At 43.6% G+C, this 16,118-nt stretch overlaps 1 pseudogene; it reads left to right on the forward strand.

The window, feature by feature from the left end:
* The first annotated feature begins 7,682 nt into the window (after positions 1–7,682).
* Positions 7,683–9,131, forward strand: LOC144783229 (elongation factor 1-alpha, oocyte form pseudogene; annotated as a pseudogene).
* Positions 9,132–16,118: the final 6,987 nt, after the last annotated feature.

A 16,118-nucleotide genomic window follows, 5' to 3' on the forward strand; every position in this document is an offset into this window, starting at 1 on the left:
AACACACAAGATGATGGACGAAATGTTGCACAATGGCAAAACATTCACCCCCAGTCACAGATCTGGGTTTAATCCATCGTTATTTTGCTCACCAAGCCACCCCAGGTCAGATATGGCCATATGCAAATCAGTCTTGACCCTGTGCCTCATGGGAACAGTCCAGACCGAACTGCCAAGCCATGTCTTTCCTGGACCGCAATCAAGCATCCTAGGACCGGTTTCTGGCTATCAGCCTTCATCAGCCAGGATAGCTTGACTCCAGTGGCGTAGTGAGCAAGGGACCCATGTCTGGGCATACCCTTCCCACATAGGGTGAACAGCAAAACACACAAGATGATGGACGGAATGTTGCACAATGGCAAAACATTCACCCCCAGTCACAGATCTGGGTTTAATCCATCGTTATTTTGCTCACCAAGCCACCCCAGGTCAGACATGGCCATATGCAAATCAGTCTTGACCTTGTGCCTCATGGGAACAGTCCAGACCAAACTGCCAAACCATGTCTTTCCTCGACCGGAATAAAGCATCCTAGGACCGGTTTCTGGCTATCAGCCTTCGTCAGCCAGGATAGCTTGACTCCAGTGGCGTAGTGAGCAAGGGACCCACGTCTGGGCATACCCTTCCCACATAGGGTGAACAGCAAAACACACTAAATGATGGATGGAATGTTGCACAATGGCAAAACATTCACCCCCAGTCACAGATTTGGGTTTAATCCATCGTTATTTTGCTCACCAAGCCACCCCAGGTCAGACATGGCCACATGCAAATCAGTCTTGAACCTGTGCCTCATGGGAACAGTCCAGACCAAACTGCCAAGCCATGTCTTTCCTGGACCGAAATCAATCAATCAAATAACTTTATTCGGTTATTGTACATATAAAATAACCATAAAAGTACAGTTGTCTTATCACAATCAAAATTCATATTTAAGAAAGAACCGTAAAGTTACACATGATAAAAACATGTATAATAAAATTCATATTATAATTGATTTCCGAAATCTAAAAACAGTCTTTAGAAAGGCAGTAACAGAGGCAACAGTTAGTATATTATCCAGTTTCTGAATTGCCAAGAATGCAGGGCGGCATCGTCTTATTTCCATACTTTTTAGTAGTGGGGCAATCCATTTTTTCCTCGGTACCATGTAAAATGTACAGAAAAATAAAACATGCATGGACGATTGAGCCGACAGATCATCACAAGGACACTTAGAGAGTGATCGTGACCAATCATTCACCTCAGGAAAACGTAAGGATCTATGCAGGATGTTAAGTCTGAGGCGTGTTAGTAGAAACCTCTCAAAATTCTTTATAGGTAGCAAGATGTAAGGTTGAACGTTACCAGTAACCAGGGTGAGGTGATGTGCTACCACTGTGGGTTTGGTCATTTCGTTAATTATTCTTAGGTCAGTCAGGTGTATCATGCAAAGGTTTTTAAGTGCCTTTATAGAAACCTGTAGCATTAATAGGGGATCGTTAAAATATTCCAAGTGGCCGAATTGTGACAAAAACATTTTGACATAGTGTAGCCTTCTGATTTTGTTGGCATTGTCGATACTCATTACATCTTTTAGAATAGAACTATTAAAAACAGTCTCTTCAGTGGTCCAAACTCTATGCCATAATAAGACTGGTTGAATCTTAACTATATCTTCCAAGTAAGGGAAAAACAGAGTTCTGTTGGCAAATTAGGGTGGAAACACTGTCCGGGACTGCCAACAGGTACCGAAGAAAGATATTTTCTGCCACCTGCAATGTAGAAACATTGGCATACCCCCAAATGCCTGCCCCATATGTAGTGATTGCTACACATGTAGCTCTGTAAAAGCACAGTAATTCTCCTGGTGAGCGCCTACCCATCTTTCTGCTAAAGTTTGTCAGGGCCATTAAGGACTTACAAAAAAGGAGCCTTCTAGTTTTTATTGCATTGCTCCAGGAGCCAGACTGATCAAACAATATCCCTAAATAGGAGAATGTGGGAGTAAAATCTAAACCTTTCGAATCAATACAAATTGACTTTTTCTTTTTATTTGCCCCAAGGCCGCAGTTCATTGAAAATTTTTTAGATCAATTAATTGTAAGGCCCAGATTTGTCATGAATTGTGAAAAGGACGTTACCACCCTTTGCATAGCAATGGATGTCCGGGCCATCAGGACCGCGTCATCTGCATATAGGAGTGCAGAGACAGATCGTGCCGCTGCCATAGGCAGATCCCTGCACTCCCTAAGCAGAGTATTCTCAAGATCATTAATATATAGGGTGAACAAGAATGGGGCAAGGACGCAGCCTTGCCGCACCCCTCTCGAAATTTGGAACCCCCTAGTTAAGTCCCCATCCTCTCCAAATCGGACCTTTGCCCTTGCCCCGGAGTATAATTGCCTCAAAAAGGCGGTTATCTGACTGTCTACCCCCAGCCTTTCAACAATTGCCCATAATTTTACATGTATGACGCAATCAAACGCTGACGTTAAGTCAACAAAAGTTAAAAACAGCTTCCCTCCCTTTGCTTTCATGTATTTGTCTAAAAGAATATGAAGATTTAGGCTCTGGTCAACAGTGCCAAGACCTTTTCGAAAGCCATATTGGAGATCGCTGATGATTGATTGCTCGTCTGCCCAAAGTTGTAGTCTATCTAAGACCACACGTCCAGTTATCTTAACAGTGGAATCTAGGAGTGAAATTGGGCGGTAGCAAGCTGGGCTTGCTCTATCACCCTTTTTAAATATGGGAACTATGATGGATTCATACCACATCTTTAATAGGCCTATACAGCAACATGCATTAAGTAATTGGGTGAGTAATGGTCCCCATAGAGCTACATTGTTTTTAAACAAGTCAACCGGAACTCTGTCCGGGCCCGGAGCCTTACCACCCATACTAGCTTTAATAGCTAGTTTAACTTCTTCCAAAGTGAAGCCCATCTCCAGTTGCTGGGAGGGGGGGTAGAGCTCTTGATCGAATTCTGGCCCTTCCTTTTCCTGGTCAGACAGAGGTTGGTCACTATAGAGTTTGGCGTAATGTAATATCCACTCTTCCTCCGTAATAGCAATCTCTATAGTTGCCTTGGGGATATCATTAAAGAAGGGGGCATTAACCGCCTTCCAGAAAGCAACATTATCTCGATTCATGGACGCCTCATGTAGAGTATTCCATGCTTCTCTCTTCATTTCATCCTTCCTTATTTTTAGCACCTTCTTATAATTCCTTCTAGCTTCCCTTATTAAGTCCTGATCCTTGCTTGAAGCATTTAAAACATGCTTAAGCCTTTAATAAGCCTTCGTGCAAGCAGTATCAAACCACCCCTCGTTAGTAGCACCTCGTCTTTTGGCATCTACCCAAAAACTTTTCTTAATTTGGGCTGAAATAGCTGTAAACTTCTCTACAATTACCATGTCAGTAGAGTTTTCATCCAAACAGGCACTGAAGCTAGAATCGCATTTCACCAATAAGTCATGAAGAAAATCCTCAGGGATCACTTTCAACCACTTCAGGGCATAACCATTTTGTCTGCTTAAGCCTATACTATTTAAGCATGACTCAGGTCTACTGGACCTGTTTGGCTCCTGGTTAAATACCAAAATATCGACACTTAATGGGAAGTGGTCACTTAAGGCAGTGTCATGTGTGGTAAAGTTCCTGACAAGTGCGGAGTGACTACAGGACATCAAAATGTAATCTATAATTGAGAAAACACCTCTACCATTGAATGTAGGAGAGAAGGGCACCTCGGGCTGACACAAACTGTTAGCGTACCCCATATCACAGGAAAACATAATATCGTTCATAAAGTCCCTACAGACTGTATGTGCAAAATGCGGAATACTGGTATCATTACCTAGCATTAACCCACACGTCCCAGTATCCCCCTATGGCATAGAGAGCAGTTGAAATCCCCGCCCCAAATAACAAAAACATCTCTGGTACTCTGACCGAGTAGGCTTTTTACATTTCTGCTCAGACTTCCCATCATGTTTTCCATCATCTCAGAGGAGCAATTATTATAGAAATTCACAATAATCACACATAGCGCCTTGTCCATGCAAATCCTAACGATAGGATAATAACTGTTGTTATGGACCATCTCAACCTTTACAATTTTAAGATAATTTGAGATATAAGTACATAGGCCCCCTTTTGCTCTACCATGTTTGGAGCTAATAGCCAGAGTATGTAGAGTTTTATAACCACACAAGTGAATAGGTTCTCCAGCCCAGGTTTCCTGTAGGTTTAAAATCTCAAATTTATTCATGAAATCTACCCACACTTTGTTATTCACCTTTGATTTTAGACCAGCCACGTTCCAAAACATGATTTGACATTTAATATCCTTAGGATTACTATCTACCTGGCAACCACTAACCGTGACATTGGTTGGAAAAATGTCATCAAGGGGCATACAATTAGGCGCTAGATCATTCTGCTTCTCTTCACGAGGTTCAGCAAGTTTATTTACGGTCTCTTTTAAGCGGTGTGTATTGCTAGAACAGCCTAAGCTATCTGTAAAAGTTGGTTCCTGCTGTGCAGCAGTTGTTAAGTTGGAGGTAACAACATTAATAGAATCTCCCAAACTCAGTCAATCTACTTCCTTGAGCCCATGAAGTATATCAAAGCGATTATAAGTGGGGATACTAATCTGATTTCCAAATACCATCCTTGGATCTTCCCAGTTTGACCTTGGAAGGGCCCAGTATGCGGGGCGATAGAAATATCACAGAGGAACAACACTAATCTGCGTGTTACCTGTAGGATTGTTCCCCACTTTATTCAAGATCAAGTTCACAAGGTTGGGTGATTTAAAGGTCAATACAACATAATCCCCTTCAAAATGTTTTGGTCCTTTTCCTAGCCAACTCACCCTCCTTACCATCTTGAATTCGTCAAATAATTTACCGGTTAGTCCTGTTCTGTAGCCTAGCCAGTGTAAGGACTTATTCCTAAGATTCACCCATGTTTCATCCCCCACCTCAGTCAGTGCAGGAACATTAGCTAAAACTACTACATACGGAGTAGCTGCTGGCGGTCGATCTAAGCAAGTAGTATATTGGGTCACAGGAGTCTGATGTACTATACTCGGGTTTACTAACAGGAGAGTTGTAGCTATCCTCTGCAACATTTTGTGAGTCAGGGGGTTGGCGACTAACATATTTTGACCCACTGGTAAGGGTTCTGTTAAAGAAGCTTTACTATAGGATATGGCAGGTCCCATTTGGCTGATATGTGAGCTAGGGGCTATTTGGTAATTTCTGGCAGTATGATTAGTCAGACTAGTTCTATCCACTGATGCAGACTGGACAGCATCTAGACACTTAGATAGAGATACTTCGATTACTCCAATTCTAGTTATTAAGCTTCCAAAACTGACTCTTATCAGACTGTCTAGGTACTTTAAGTTTTTCTACCTCCGTCTGCATGCGCATATTTGAGCTAATGATAGCTTTCTCCCAATTTTCAGTTTTGTTAGCTGGTGCAGGCTTAGTCTTTTTTTGTACCCTTTTTCATTTTTTGGGGGACGACCTCTCTACTACAATTTAATTTATGCCCCCTCCTCCATTGATATTTGGGCCACTACTATCACAGTTACTATCACAGTTACTCGGATTCCAAAGCTCGTTTATTTGGCGGCTGGTCAGGTGCGTCTACTTCGAGTTCGCTATCAGTTAGATGGTCCGAGATATTTACCACGCAACCATTCATGCCTGGTTTACCTCTATTTTCTCCAACTACCTCTGTGCTGCGTAAAGTGTTCTCGTCTATTCCAGGTTTCAAAGCCTCTTCGACTGTGTTAAACTGCCTTTCTATGGCACCTACAGCACCAGTGAGATAGCTTAATAGGGATTGACGTGACTGCTCACCAGCGTTAGCTGTATTTTTCTTCTGGGCAGACATTGTTTTCCGCTTCCTCATATTAAACAAATATTAAACAAATGATATAACGCACTCAATTTACAAAAGAAAAAAGTAAGCAATAGCTCACTTAAGATACAAATAAGTAAAATCCAACGTGAGTCAGCGTGACGAGTTATGGGCCCATTGAATATACACCCTTAACCGTAGATATCAAAAAGCAGAAATCCAAGGTCCAATGTCCAGTCTATGCAAAAGTATACTCAACAGCTAAGGTAGTCCGTTCCATAGAGGTATTTACACTTTAGGTAGAGCAGAAAAGTCTAAAACACAGTACCTTTGAAGCATAGATTTTAGAGCCGTGGCTCAGCCCAGTCTAAGTCGGTCTCAGACGGGCCCGCCCTTGGTCCGGGCTTCGTCCGTGCTCTGTCCCGCGTCGCAGTGGGAGAGGCTGCGCTATGAGCACGTTGGCCCCACCTCCCCCTCATTCGCGGCAGGTGTGTGGCATAGCGGTGCACTCTGGGGATTGAAGTCCCAGAGTTTGAAGATGGCGTTGGCGCGACAGGCGCAACAATGGCTGAGCAACCCCTGGGACCCTTGTCCAGAACTCAGCAGCAGGTAAGAGAACACCCTTTTAACATATAAGAGGCTCCCACACTCGAGTGCCCTAGTCTCAGTACTGTCTCAGTCCAAGCGCACACGCGCCTACAACCACTCTCATATGTCTCCCTTCAGTGCAGCTCAAATCGTCTGTATCACGCCGGCACTCTCTGCCTGCAATCTGTTCTCACCGCCACTCACCGTGTACCCGAAAGGAAGCGCCACTGGCCGCACAGCAACCGCGGACCCCACTTAGCCTCCAGCCCGATGGCCCGCTACTGGGGCGCTGTAGCACTCACCGCCAATGCTCAGACTAAGCAGCCGGAATCCTCCGCAAACAAAGCGACGCACTCCCGCAGGCGGGCCGGTGTCTCCGGTCACTCTCCTCGGCATAGGCACGTCCACCAGGTGGTGCCTCCGTCTCAAGGATGCAGGATCTCCTCTCCCCTCTCCGACCTCGTACAGGGCCCAGTCCTCGTAACTCACAGTAGTGCCTCAACGGCAGGCCGAAAAGCTGCCGGTGTCAGGACATGCCGTTCTGGACCCTTTCGCGCTGTATGTACCCGGTGAATTATAAGATTGTTCCGGAATCAAGCATCCTAGGACCGGTTTCTGGCTATCAGCCTTCATCAGCCAGGATAGCTTGACTCCAGTGGCATAGTGAGCAAGGGACCCACGTCTGGGCATACCCTTCCCACATAGGGTGAACAGCAAAACACACAAGATGATGGACGGAATGTTGCACAATGGCAAAACATTCATCCCCAGTCACAGATCTGGGTTTAATCCATTGTTCTTTTGCTCACCAAGCCACCCCAGGTCAGACATGGCCATATGAAAATCAGTCTTGACCCTGTGCCTCATGGGAACAGTCCAGACCGAACTGCCAAGCCATGTCTTTCCTGGACTGGAATCAAGCATCCTAGAACGAGTTTCTGGTTTGGGGTGAATGTATGACATTGTTCTGCATTCTGTCCATCAACTGTTCTTTTAGCATCTGTAACAAAAATGGCCCCCTGGGGCCCAAAATCAGCCCCCACCCTTGCGGCGCACCAGGGGATTGCCCGGTGCCAGCAATGGCCAGTCCGGGCCTGATCCAATGGGAAGCTTAGGATCAGGCAGTGGCAGGTTGCAGCAGACTCGGAGAATAGAATGCAAGCCATTCATTGATGATGACTTCTTGGATTCATGACAGGCTTGTGACGTCATCACTAATGTGGTGATACACAATCATGCCTGCTTGGACAGACCTACGCCTGCCTATAAAAACATACCAGCCCGTCACCATGAAAGGTATGTTGTTCTTTTTATTTTGAAGTTGAGCAATTAATACTGAGACCACCACCTGCAGGGTCAGAAATTGTAGCCCTGGCCCTGTGCAATAAGTGCCGCTGGTGAGTACCGGAAACCACTGTCTCTAATTAAGCACTGCTTGAACCGTATCCGCGCCCCATCTTGCCAAACACAGAACTGCTAATGTACTATTAAATGACCGTGAGTGTCCCCAGAGTATTTGAATCATCCTACATGACATGAAACTAAACAAAATAAGATACTGCATTACGTGCCCCTTTCTCAAACACATAAAAAATATAAACATGCAAACATTTCTCCTCACCAAATGTTTTGTTTAAAAAACATAATCATTGACACAGAAACAAAATTGCTTTAAAACTTAAACTAATGATAAATTTGTCATTGTGAAATGTGTCTAAATGTTGCCAACTCAGTAAATGTCCAACTATCTTCATGAAATCGTTGCATAATTGAAACTGAAAGTCAGCTTAAAGTTTTTAACACAGTCAATTAAGTGTTCATTCTACAATTTATGAAGAATTGACATGCCCCTACTAATGTAATTTAAAGAGAAACTTCCTGTGAAGAACTAACCTTACCGGGACGATTCATTCCGAGAGCTGAAAATCTTCATCTGCGGTGGGAGGCAGGGAGTCTCCTGTGCTGCAAAACCGAAAGCGGACTGCTTTCACGCTTTGCTTTCAACATGACAAAATTATGGGCAGGTCATGCCCCATTGATTAGGAAAGTGGGTAACAATGAGATGCTAGGGTGGAGTGTGTGCCCCCCCCCTGAGATGGTGTTGCGCCCCCCCCCCCGGGGGGCACGGCCCACAGTTTGAACAACTGTGCTGTAGAGTCCATGGGGATGCACTGTAAGGCACTGATGGATGCAATCCCAGTAATAATGTTGGTTTTGATGGGAAGAACATTTCTGTGAAAGACATTCGAAGGAGGGATATTGCTGGTGATAGCAAAAATGTCGTCCACTATGAAGACTAGAAGCCTTACAGCCCAGGTTATTATTCTGAATGCGGGATGTGATCAGGCCATATCAATCATGGATACCTTCCTGTGTTGGATTACCACACCATTCTTCTTGCCTGCAAATTTGCTGAGCTGACTTAACAAAATTATTGGATGAAACTGCAAGAAGCTTGAAGATAGTCCTGAAGCATTCAAGTCTAGAAGTGCTGTCAATGTGGACATAATTCCTTGGAAACCCATGTGTGTGGAGAGATTCCCTAACAATTCTCCTCTTGGTTATGTTGCTGAATGCGACATGAGGTAGACGGTGGCTTAAAGAGTCATCAAGCCCATTAGGAAGGAGGAGACCCGGCTGGCAAAGTCATCCAGTCTGCCATCAAGTCTTCTGTCAAGATGTAGCACAGCCACACACAGCTGCCCTTCTGGTGCTGGGCAACCAGAATCCTCTGGTCTCAGACTATCACCTGCACTCTTTAATCAGGGACCGGTTACTGAGCATTAGGGTCCATTACAAGAGCCTCCACAGGAAATTGAGACAGGATTTGGGTGCTTGTTCTGATGTTCTAATATTTTGTGACATACATTTTGTCTATTCCCTGTCTGGGATTTTTGAATACACTATTGGCAAAATTGTGATAGGAAGTCCCTAAATTAAAACATTAATATTGTTAGTATCATTACATATATATGGGAAAGACAGTGCATATTGTAGTCATGGTAAGCTATAGCCTTATTGCAGAATAGTGCGTACATATTTTACTAAACTTGACATAAGTACAAACACACTGTTTACTATATTTGTTGATATGTAGAGCATGAACTAGAGAGAGACGCACATTATTATGCAGTGTTTGTTTGCTATTGCTCCCGGGCTTTTTGTTTCACTGTGTTAACATTAGCAATAGCATCTGCAACAATCACTGCTTGGCAAAGAGCACTGACTTTTCTTTACGTGTTCATCCATTTACCATTCACACACACCATAATTTGTGGCACCCACCATGTTTTCGAGCAGATAGCTCTTTAAGTACAGATGACAAGTTGGCATTTTGAGCATGGTGGGTGTTGTAAGGTATGGCATGTGTTGTATGTGTTGTGTGTGTTTAATACCACAATGGGTGTTATGTGCCTGTGTTAGGCCAATTTAGTGAAGCGGCTCATTTCTTACATTGTCCTGTTTTTCACAATAACATTTCTGGCAAGACCTTTAGAACATATTTGTGTGGACAACAACATTGGAATTGTTTCTCTGAAACGTCTTTGTTTACGCACCTGGATTCGCAAATTTTCGGGATGCCATGAACATCATGTACAAGGCCCTTCTATGCACTATGTACAAAAGTTGTTCTATCTTCATCCACGCGGTAACAGAGCTATTAACATATCCATAACATCACTAATCTATATGCACATCGCAATGCTGCTTTCTATTATAAATAAAGAGCATCTCAATAGATTAGGAGAGGAGACACGTCAGCTGACACAGTGGGTCCCTGCCTGCTGAGACACCACCACTCAGGAATGATTGAGATTATTTTCAATATTAGGCTCCGGTTGAGGCTATCATGGGAACCCTGAGATTCATACAGGTGATGCATTACTAGTTTTTTTTCCCAATGATTAGAACTAGTATCCTGCCTGCAACGTAGATGTGTGTGCAAGGAACCAAATTGACAAGCAGTGTTACCTGAGTCAGACATCCTTTGTAGAAACAATTCCTGTAGCCTTCTGTTTGGAGTGTAGATACCCGAGGTGTCACTATAGGTCTGTTGGGAGGGAACTTGGGAATTCGGATTTCTTGTTTCCAGGAAGTGCAGCTTGATTGCCTTGACTGAATTCTTCATGCTGGGAAAAATAGTATATAAACCAGACCACAAAGATTTTGTTGCTTCTTGTGAGTGTGAATTGATTGATGCCTGACAATAGGCAGATGCCGCACTGGAATAATGGTTGTCATCTTTGTACATTCATGGCCACCCTTGGCACTATGATAGGTGCTCCAGTTATAAATATGGCCCATACTGCAAATATTCGGGCATCTTTGGAATTAGAGCTTCCACACATGTCCATAATAGTTGCACCTGGAGAAATAGTGGCTATTATTGTGGGCATCCCTGGTGTTAATCATGACCAGCACTAGCATGGTGATGACCACCCCTAGAATAATGGAAACTATCTGTGACATTTTGTGGGTATCCCTGGGATCTCTGTGGCCACCACTAGCCTAATGGTGGCTGCCCTTGATATTTAAATTAATTATCTGTACACAGAGGAGACCGTGAGGTGATTAAAAAAAGAGTTGAGTAGTGATAGAGTTTTCATTCTTTCACTGAATGGCAGAAAATCTACTTCACAAGAATCAGAGAAATAATGCTCCCATGCTTTAAGTAAGAACTGCATGTTGGAGAGACAGATTCTTGTGGAAGGTGCATTTGGGAGAGTTGTAAAAGCATGTGACAATGCTTCCTACATACCAAAATAGTGTTGTGCACCTTTTCATAACTGCCAAGTAACCAAGTGTCATATGCCACACCTTCATCCAGTTTGACTAAGCAGATTGATAGATTCATGCAAAACACTGAACATCTGTACCTAGCAGTCCAGAACTCAATTAGAAAATGTATTGAAGGAAGACCAGGATCCAAGTAGTTGATGAAGTACATTTATTAAAGGAAGATGGTACAAGGATAAAAGTAGATTAATTAATTAAAAGTACAGGAAATATAAAACCCCCACCAGGAGCAGGATGGTGACAGCTCAGCCCTAACTATCAACTGAAATCCCAGAGCTATGCAGCATTCTATTATTTCATCAGGATGACAACACTCTACTGGGCTAGGCAGGAGACTATGGGGAAGGAAGTATGAAGTTGAGACACTACACATCTTCCCCTTTACAAACACAATCAAAAAAGTACACAATATAACAATAGCAATAATATAATGACACAGTGAAGAACACTAGGAGGGAACATTAAGAAACACACTTAAATAAGAGGCACAAAACTAGAACAGCAAGAGTAAGAAAAGGAGAACAAAAACTTAGAAGAGATAAATAAAACATACATCGCGGAATAAGGACGGAAGAGTAAAGCAGGAAGACAAGACATCTTCTCCTTAAATAATTAAAGAAAAAAAGAGAACGCACTACAGAGGTTGGGGAATGGGAGAGAGAAAAATCAAACACCAGAAAAAAGAAATGGGCACATAACATAGCATAGAGAAAATTGTTATGTAAAATGTTGAAGGTTACAGCGAGGCATGCCAGTTGGCCAGACTGGAATGGAGTTGTGAACTGACGAACGCTAAATACTAGAAGGTAAAACAGATAAAGATAAAAGAAGAAAAGTACTCCAAACAGAAGAAATGAGACGAAATCTCCAATAAAGAAAGTGAAAAGAAAGGTGAAAATTACACCAAACAGGAGTATGAACGAGAATGAATAAGAGGTGAACCTCATTTGCCAGGGAATTAATAAATGAAAGTTAAGCAGAACCTGGCATAACTTTAAACGAAAATTCAATAACAGGGGTTCTGGCACAGAACCGCTGTGAAACACTCATGAGTGAAAATAATGAATGAATATGAAAATGCAGGAGTCTACATCCTAGGACAAGACATTTTCATAGAACTATGTGAAATGAAACATTTTCTAAATTAAAACCTGTGAGAAAATACACAGTGCAAGATCTTCAGCAAAGGTGCGAAAAATTCTGCATATGAATGAGCATTCAAACAAACATAGTAAATACAATGCATCATTAAAATACGAAGAAAATGTGAACAGCTGTTTGAAATGAAAATGGAAAGTCATATCAGAACATAACCATAAGTGATATAGAAATTCTCAAATGAAATATGTGTAGAAACACAACATTCATCAATTAAACGAAGTTGCAGAAATTCTGAAAATGAATTAGCAGTTAAACCTGCGAAGAAAAATTTAATTCATCATCAAAGAAAACGGAAAATATGAAAACTCTTTAAAATATGTATAGCAAAATAAAATAGGAAAGAAACAGTAAGCATTTCAAAATTACATCTTTAAAAGAGTTAGAAGGTAAAATTCATGCAACATATTGACATAAAAATAATAAATGGCACTACAAAACAGCGCACACAAAACATTCAAGAAATGTGCACAACATTATATAAATACATATTGTAGAAACAAACTCTGGTGAAGAAGTAAAAACAAAGAAATAAAATAAGAAAAGTAGTCTCCGTTGTCATCAGCGTAGACATGTAGAAAGAAATAAAGTACTCACGCAATTTCGTGCCATTTTAATGAGGAACGTCACATTCACTAAGCAGAACAAGCATTTACAATGCAACGGTTTCGCCTTTGGAAAAGTTAGAGCGATTGGCAATGTAAAGGACAATGCCATTTATTTATCTGTTTTCAAAACCAACACAAATACAAATGTTGTCATTTACAATGCCAATAGCTCAAACTTTTCCAAAGGCGAAACCGTTGCATTGTAAATGCTTGTTGGTGTATGTATTGGCATAACGGGGACTTGGGTCATAGCCCTGTTAGCCCCCCATGCCCCCTCCCAACCACCACCCCGGGTATGATTGAGTCTGCAAACACCAAATATGACAGCAGCAGCATACTGCATATCAGTATATTGCCGCCATCTGTGCTCCAATGCGTGCTTCACTGCTCGAGATGCATAGGTGCAGACAACGAGGGCCTACCCAAGCTGTAAATGCACGTGTGCGCAAAAAGCAGAAGTGCCTGTGTGTACCTCACTTTAAAGGAGCACACCCTCACAGTTTGTTGTGTATCTTAGTTAAAATGTTTTGCGTCCTGGAGTGGAAGCTGTGCCGCCAGGCTTTCGCCTGTCCCTTCATTATACTGCATTAAACCTTTTTGGATCAATACGGCGTAATCGCATCATTACACAGTTGCAGCAATAATTAAGTGCCGCATGCAAAACACGACGGACAGACGGGGATGAAGGTCAGTGGAAGCAAAGTAACCACAGGGTTAGAGTATCAAGGAGCCCACGTGCATGTTTTATTTCACGGGGTCAATTCACTTTAAAGGGGAATGCCCCTATATCGGCCACTCCACCGTCTCGATGTCAAAGTCCCATTAATATATCTATCTTACAGAGGAAATTGTGCTCTACCATCACAGGATGTTGAATGTCACAGGGACTCAAACTTGGTTCTACAGTTCCAAAGCCGCTTCTTCTCCGACAATATTCCCAACATTCTTGCATATTCCCAACATTCTTGCATTGCATTAAACGCATCTGCTGTCTGTCTCTTGATCAATAGACACCACCTTTCCGGCTCAGCCTAAATACAGACAAGCATACTCATGCCAACGTCAGGCTATCCAGTTTGTCGTGGGGTATGGCAGCCCTTACTGCATCACACCCCCACGGTGAGTGACTGCAGCAGCAACGCTCCTCCAATCACTCATTCGCCTTCGCCTGTTATCCTAATACAGTACTCCTCTGCCTGTGGACGAAGCACTATACAAGTGCATACATTTCGTCCATCTACATATCGCATCCAAAGACAAGATGCATTAAATACTGGATTAAACAAAACACCGAGCAGATCAAATAACTTTTTCAGTGCACCCTTACGATTGCCGCCGTGAACAAAGATAAATAAATCGACCCGTCTAAACAGACAAGCAAACAAAATGGCCTGAGGCATCCAGCATGAAGTTAAGCGACGAGATCAGGCTAGTGACGATACACCTATAGCATTAGTGGAGTAGCACACATTTTTTGGTCAGCTACAATTTGGCGCTGGTTATTTTTGGATGCCTGGTTCATCTAGTACACTACACTGGCGGAGGAAGAATCGACCGCTATGAATGGACTCAAAACCATGATGTTTGAAATACTGCTAAGCATTGGCTCATTTAAACAAGGTTTCCTGCTCCACATCCCACAACGGCATTATCCCACCTACTTCTAAAATGGGATTCCGAAACTGGTTGGGGCCGGAGTGTTGAGCACCCGGGCCGCCCAGAGCCTGCCCTTCAGTTGCCTCTTCGGACGACGTGGCCCAGCCCCCTCTCACCTGAGGCGCCACATGGAGCATTGGTCTCTGCCACCGACAGGCCTCAGCTCATGACTCCCCACGCACCGATTCCCTTCCGAAAAACTGCTCCGAAAAATGTCACCAGAGGCCGTTTCCTCGCCGACGTCACTTCCGTCGAAGAAGGAACTCCACCACACAACCAACGAGGTTTGACGAGTGAGCTCTGAGGAAAACCAGTGAAGCCAGAGCGTCTCCTTAACCATAGAGTCTAGTCGCGGCTCTGACCCCCCCCCCCCCCCTTCATTGTTTGCAGGAAATGTATTCGAAAGGGTATAGTGTCTGGTCGTGTAAACACAGTGGCCATCTTGGATGCTCCCTGATTTGGTTCCGCCTATTAAAGAGCTTGACGTATTAGAAACGTGGAATCCATGCACGTCTCCTCCTTGCTTTCTCATAACAGCAGCCCCCATGAATGATAACAAAACACTAGAGCATATGTAAAGAATGTAACCTTTCACAGCCATTTGAAGAAGAACATTTGCAGTTATATTACTAAACCGATGTAAGGATTACCCATGTCATGTTTCACTCAATTTTGCATAATGCCCACTAAGAATGTACCTTTAATGTTAATACAACTACATTTCAAAAGGCTACCGAGACAAAGAAAGAGCATAGGTAGAACTGTGTAAATCCATGGACGGCGGGAGGGGGCGGGAGTGGACACGGACGGCGGGAGGGGGCGGGAGGGGGCGGGAGTGGACACGGACGGACGGCGGGAGGGGGCGGGAGTGGACACGGACGGCGGGAGGGGGCGGGAGGGGGCGGGAGTGGACACGGACGGCGGGAGGGGGCGGGAGAGGACACGGACGGCGGGAGGGGGCGGGAGAGGACACGGACGGCGGGAGGGGGCGGGAGAGGACACGGGGGCGGGAGAGGCACACGGAGGGGGCGGGAATGGACAGACTACGTAACTCCGCCCTGGGAAAAAATCTCGGGAACGCCCCCGAATCTGGTCCGGCCTTGACGGACAGATGTCTGTTCCAATGGCTAGCCTCCATTTATGGAGCTAGCCAATGGGACAGGGGGGCGTTTTCCATTTTCCTTACTGGAATCAAGAGATTTCTCTGGAGGCGGAGCTAAGAGCTCCGCCCTCCAGCGAAACCTAAAAACACGAAGAGTTGTTAAGGTGCTCCATTGTATTTTACCTATATTATGTGTTGAAATTTCTTTATTTCGGCCGTCGGCCATAAAAGACACACATAAGTACATTCATTAACTCATATGTTAGTACAAAATATGTGCATCAGAAAACATTTAAGACTATAGTTTCAATAGTACGTTAAAAAAAAAAATAATAATAATTTTCAACAGT

Source organism: Lissotriton helveticus, chromosome 9, assembly GCF_964261635.1.
Source record: "Lissotriton helveticus chromosome 9, aLisHel1.1, whole genome shotgun sequence".
NCBI classification, from domain to species: domain Eukaryota; kingdom Metazoa; phylum Chordata; class Amphibia; order Caudata; family Salamandridae; genus Lissotriton; species Lissotriton helveticus.